This window comes from Miscanthus floridulus, chromosome 9 (genome assembly GCF_019320115.1).
Source record: "Miscanthus floridulus cultivar M001 chromosome 9, ASM1932011v1, whole genome shotgun sequence".
Taxonomy (NCBI): domain Eukaryota; kingdom Viridiplantae; phylum Streptophyta; class Magnoliopsida; order Poales; family Poaceae; genus Miscanthus; species Miscanthus floridulus.
The window spans coordinates 134,935,152-134,941,741 of NC_089588.1; positions in this window are offsets into that span (position 1 = coordinate 134,935,152).

The window sequence follows — 6,590 nt, forward strand, 5'->3', positions numbered from 1 at the left end:
CAAAGAGTGAAGAAAAGGAAATTCATTTTAATGCTAGAGCTAAAAATTGCTTGTTTGAATCTTTTAGCATGGATGTGTTTGACCAAGTGTTCACTTTAAATACAACACATGAAATTTGGTTAAAATTACAAGAGCTACATGATGTCACAAGTAATGTCTGTGAGCAAAAACATTGCCTAGCTCAACAAAGTTATGACTCTTTTGAAATGAATGATGATGAGCTTGTTCGTGATATGTATTTTCATTTGAATCTAATTATCAATGAGCTCAATTCTATAGGATTAACAAAGCTAGGTGATGCAGACATCATGAGGAAGATCATCTCCATACTACCACAAAAGAAATATGCAAGCATCATCACCATTCTTTACAACATGAAGGACTTGAGCACCATGACCCCAGCCATAGTCATTGGCAAGATAGTGGCATTTGAAATATCACGCAAGATGGGTCAAGAAGAAGCCTCTTCATCAAGCAAAGGCAAAGCTCTCGCATGTAGTGAGAAAAAGAAGATGAAGGGCAAGCAAGTTGAGACAAGCTCAAGCTCAAGCTCCTCAAGTGAAGATGAAAAAGAAGATGAGGATGATGATGATGATGATGATGATGAAGAATCAAGTGATGATGATCAATCTTCCTCCTCTGACCTTGATGAAGAATCAATCAAACTTATCAACAAGGTGGAGAAGATGATCCAAAGGCTCAATGTCAAGGGTGTGCACATCCAAATTCAAGATTTCATCTTCACCAATCAAAGAAATGAGCAAAGGAAGAAAGGATGCTACGGATGCGGCAAGTTGGGGCATTTTGTGGAAGTTTGTCTAAATATGCTCACACCCAAGACAAAGAAGAAGGCAAGAAAGGCGAAACGCCAAGTCCTCACCACAATCAAAACGTGGGATGATTCATCAAGTGAAGATGAAGCCCAACACAAGAGGCTAGGCCACAAGCACTCATCATCAAGCTTTTCTCGTGTGTGTCTTATGGCATGAGGTAACAAAAGCTCACCCTCTAGTGAGAGTGATAGTGATGATGAAATGCCTTCTCTTAATGAACTTGTGCAAGAAAATCTTAAATATGCTAAGGCTTGCACTAGCCAACAAAAGAAGCTAAAAATGTTGCAAGAAAAGCTAGATAGTTCATAAGAAGCATATAAAACCTTGCTTGAACAATATGAGACATTTGCTAATCTCAATATTGAACTATCTACTAAAATTGAGCAACTTGAGGCTAGTGCAACAACAAATGCATGCACAATCAATGATGAGCAACTTGTAAAGAAAAATAAAAAATAAAAGAAAAGTTAGCTAGCTCACAAGATGCTTATAAAAGTTTGCTTGCTAAAATGGAAACCATGTGCAAACATTGTGATGAGATAACTAATAAAGTTGCTAATCTTGAAGCCGTCGGTACAACCCTCACCAAGGCACCTAAAAAGAAAAGTTCAATCTTTGACATGTCTAAAAAGGATGCCTCTACTTCTTCCAATGATTTATGCAATTTGAGCTCACCCATTTGTGATCAAGTTTGTTTTGAGAAAGTTGTTGTAGAAATATGCACACAAGAGGTCGCAATGGAGAACGAGAAGCTCAAGCAAGAAGTGGCTCGCCTCACCAAGGACTTGACTCAAGTGCAAGGCAATACGGAGTAAACCCAACTTCATCAAGATAACAACATCAAGGGAGTGAAGAAGCTTGACGAAGAACAAACCGTGGTTTGCTACATATGCTACAAGGAAGGTCCACAAGTCCTATGAGTGCAAGGTGAAGAATGGGGGAGGAGCAAAGAAGAAAGAGAAAAACAAAAAGCAAACAAGTAATCTCTCCAACACCTACACCAACAAGGTGGACAAGAAGGCCTCCACACCTTATCTCTTGAAGAAGAAGAAAATGATAAGATGGTGGCCATCAAGGTGAACAAGCAAGCCAACAATGGGGCCAAACGCATTTGGGTGTCTAAGGAGATCATTTCCAACATAAAGAGCACCAAGAAGGTTTGGATACTGAAAGGGAAGTGAGGAGTCCGAAGGACTTCGGGGAATTTGGAGACTTGACAAAGTTTGGGTGCATTTCATGGGGCGCATCATTTTGGTTCATGTAATTGTCATGTGGGTTAGTAAATATTATGGACCCAAATTCCCCTTCCCATGTTAGGTAACTAGATTTAATTTCTTACAATCTCAATTAGCATCTAGTTCCTTTTCATGCCTAGGTTTGTATTTGCATGTTTAATATTTTGTCTTGCATACACTAGATATATCTTATGGTAGGCTTGCTCGGTATCACTCTTACCCTTGGAGCAAACCTACATGGTTTAAAATTGCTTAGGAGCACGACACATAGCTTGTTTTACAATTGTTTATCTAATATGTGCCAAAGTCCAAATTGTAGATAATTTCTCCCGAATATCACTTTTGAAAATGATTATGACATTCATGCGATGTCATCTTTCAAGTGGTATTTTTCATTCTAAAATCAATGTGTATGTCTCCTACAAGTATTCCATGCTTGTATGCATAAATTTAGGGGGAGGTTACTCTACAAGTTGGATGCTTTGAGCCTAACACTATTTCAAGCTTATCATGTGTGTAGTAGTCTCATTGCAAGGAAAATGGAGTCCCTGGAGTTAAGCATCATACTTCAAATATCTACCACCTATTGCAAGTGGTATAAATCAAATTGATTTCCACATGTGGTATTTCTAAACCAATATCATCATGTTGATTTCACTTTGGTATTTATATGCTTTCTCCATGCATTATACAGAGCATTAATTTGCCAATTATGCATATACTACATCCTCCATATGTATGTATATATTTAGGGGGAGCTTAGTCTATGTAATATGGGAGTCAAATTTTGTGACCTATTCCACTCCACATACAAAGGATCACAAAGTTTGACCCTCCCTTGTTCTACTAATGTCTCCCTTTTCGGTGTTTGATTCCGAAGGGGGAGAATTTGTAGGACCAAAAGCAAGCACGATCATAACAATTTACAAGTGGTAATGGTTCGAGAAAGGAAGAATAGTGGATTATGGAGTTAGGGGAGGCTTAAGTCCATAATGCCATTTGGGGACATTTGCAAGGGTAAGATAAGTTTCCAAAGTTTTTCACAAGTAATATCTTTTTGCATCATATAATCTTGCCTTTGCATTGCATCCTAGCAAGTAGATAGTTTTTAAATTTCTTACATCAACTATTATTTGCTTGCTTTGGTCTTGTTGTTATCAATCACCAAAAAGGCGGAGATTGTAAGGAAAATGAACCCTAGGCCTATTTACTTTGGATTTTGGTGTTTGATGATCAACACAACTAAATTGGAGTAATGTGTTTGCTAGTGTTTATTTTATAGTTCAATAGGGTGCAACGCGGACTTGGATCAACTTTGGAACATGAGGAAAATGATCAACACCCAAAAGAAGACATTGGAGGAGGTGTTGACAGCCAAGAAGTGAAGCAAGGAGTCCAAGACGCGAAGATTTTGAAGCCCGAACAAAGCCACGCGAAGAAATGGAAGCGGACGATGGTTGAGTGGGCACCACGCCTAGGGGTTATGGTGACACCACCCTAGGGGTGGTGGTGCCACCAGAGAAGGGCTGCTACAGCTAGAAGAAGAGGGGAGCATCGGACAACAACATGTGCACCGCCCTGGCGGACAGGGGGTGGTGGTGCCACTACCCTAAAATTCCAGAGAGCAGCGACTTGGGACTTGGGCACCACCCTAGTCACCGCCCCTAGGGTGGTGGTGCACCGCCCTATGCATAGTGCCCCAACGGCCAGCTTGTCAGTGAAGCAACGACTAGTCCACGTGGCGGTCACCATCCTATCCGGTGCCAGGCACCGCCCTGTCCGGTGACCTCGCAGAGAAGAGGATCTCGGCCACAACGGCTAGTTTTGACTTGGGGGCTATAATACTTGCCCCAACCGGCTATTTGAAGTAAGTGAGAGCTGAGGGAAGATAGGAAGGTGTTGCTACACCTCATTTGTGCTCTCCACATGCATAGAGCTTAAAGATCACTTTGTGATTAGCATAGGTGGTTTGTAAAGTGCTTAGGTTAGTTAGACAACGCTCATATGCGCTTGCTCTAGGCTTAGGTCTAGTTGCTAGTGAGGTTTGCATACCTCTAAACCCAAGGTGCTTGCATGCACCGTGTTTGTACTCGGCGGGGCTTGTAGTCTTGCGAGACCACACTAACCGCGTTTGTGGTGTGGCCGCCACCATGTACTGAAGGGAACAAGACCCGCGGTGGTTCGATCGGAAGCTTGATAGTGAAGACGGCGGGGTGCGGTCCGGGAGAGGCTTGCTGGAAGGCACACCGGAGACCCACTTGCGCGTGGGGAAGGCCTGGGGCTATCTACGGAGTTACCCGACCAGGAGCTTGGCCCTTGCGAGGGATTCCTTGCAGTGGGCTCCAACGAGGACTAGGGGGAAGCTTGAGCGCTTCTCGATACATCGATAAAAATACCGGAGTCATCGATGGGAGTTTGCATCTCTACCTCATCTTTACCTTCCGCATTTACATTGTTACCTAGGTTGTGTGCTTTACTTTACTAGCTTAGTTGATAAGTTAGTTGATAGGGTTGGAACCTAGGTTGCAAGACTCTTTTGCGGTAGAGATAGCAACACATTAGCAAAACCATAGTTGCACATTTAGATAGATTACTTTCTTGCATAGGTTTTGCTAAGGTGGAATTAGAGGCCATAGTTTAGAGTAGCTTTTTAAGTTGCCTAATTCACCCCCCTCTTAGGCGTCACGGTCCCTTACAAAGATTGACCTACTTCTGCATCAAAAAACATAGTGCCCCACTCGAGTCTTGCTTGTTATCCCCCGTCCCGCCAACTGCCACTCACTCCCTTGAGTCTAGAGCTTGGCTCGATGGTTCTCTCCAGAAACTCTTGGCACTAGTCATGACAGCACAAAGCCCAAGAAGGGGCGCCATTCGTGATAGACCCAACAGACAACATCATGGCTAAAAATGTATCTAGGCCCCCTAATGGGTTTTGGTGGTTGAATAACAAAACAATTTAAGGACTAATGAGTTTGATGAGCTTTGGATAGGTCTCATTGCAAATGATCATGGCAAACTTATGTCATATCTCAAATAAAGAAAAGGCAAGCAAATTGATGAAGTAAAATGAGATAAAGGGAAATGGATATGGTCTGGTCTCAATATTGGCACACTCACATAAATGAGAGAAGATTGATAGTTCATTGGTTTTGATCAAGATTGATATCTGTGAAGAGATGTGTGATCAAGTATTAATTAATGAAGAAGAGGTTATATGGAAACATGAAGAAGCAAATGTCAGAACAATATGGTATTATGAAGAAATGGTAAGCTAATGTGGAAAGACACATTGTCATATGCATACCTACGTTTTCATTGTTTAGGCTTGTCCTCACATACCGCATTTGGGCAACCCTCTCAACAATTAAGAGATGCATTCAAAGAACATGGGGGGCTAATTGAAGTAAGAAGTCTCCCCTCTAGAGGACTTATTACTTTAGTTTAATGAAATTATTTCTTTCCTTGAACTAAATTATTCCAACCTTTTAGGGAATAGACCGCACAACCATATACGAGTTGATCAAAATTATGATTGTTTAAATGGCCTAACAAATCATTCTCCATTAGCCTAAAGACTAATCATGGGTTAGCAGGGGCGGATCCAGTATACAAGAAATGCTATCATGTGACAACAATGCTTTCTGGCCTAGCCCAAGTACCCTTCTCTATTTTGGAGTGGATATGACAGCGGTCCGTCATGAGCATCGACATCATTGCTCCCCTGAAATCAGCCCACATACAGTCCCAAATTTAAAACTAGTTCCCTATCAGTGGGATGGCGACAACGGAAATGACGCACATCATGTAGTCGACATCGGTGGCAGCAGAGAGCGGTCTAGGCCCATCAAGGTCATAAGGGCTTATGTAACTCAGAAAGACAATAACTCTATATCTCCATTCCGTAACTCCCCATCCAATTTTACATTTTCATTTGGTGTTTGAAGATTTTGGTTTTGATCCATATCGAGGGCTACTTTGCTCAAGTGTCCATCGTTGATATGTAACAGAATGAGCCATTGGGGTCTTTTTTATCTTCATGCAGACTCCCAGAAGACCACAATGGTAGGTGTCACAGGTAGCAAAATTAGTATTGTTCATTTACATGTGCTTTAGTTTTTTGGATTTGCAATTTAACTGATACTAATAATCAATTGTACAGATAAAAGGAATTATGAATTTGATGGAACAGTTTTCGAAAATAAAACTTTAGCTATGGCAATGTTACATGGAGAGATGGTGGTGCATGCATCAACCATCAATGTTACATGTTGTCCTCCTTTAATACCATTACTGAACTTGCTAAATTGATGGTGGATACAAAGAAGCATCTTGTTTTTACCTCTAGCCTATCAGCTCCTAAAGCTAGTATATTGTTTTGCTTGTTGGTACTACATCCATGGAGAGGAGCTTCTCGGGCATGAAAATTGTGAAGACAATATCGTCTAACCATATTGGGAACAAATTTGTGGCAACAGGCAATTGATTGCATCATTTGCTTTATTGAGCTAGAGTTCCATACAAC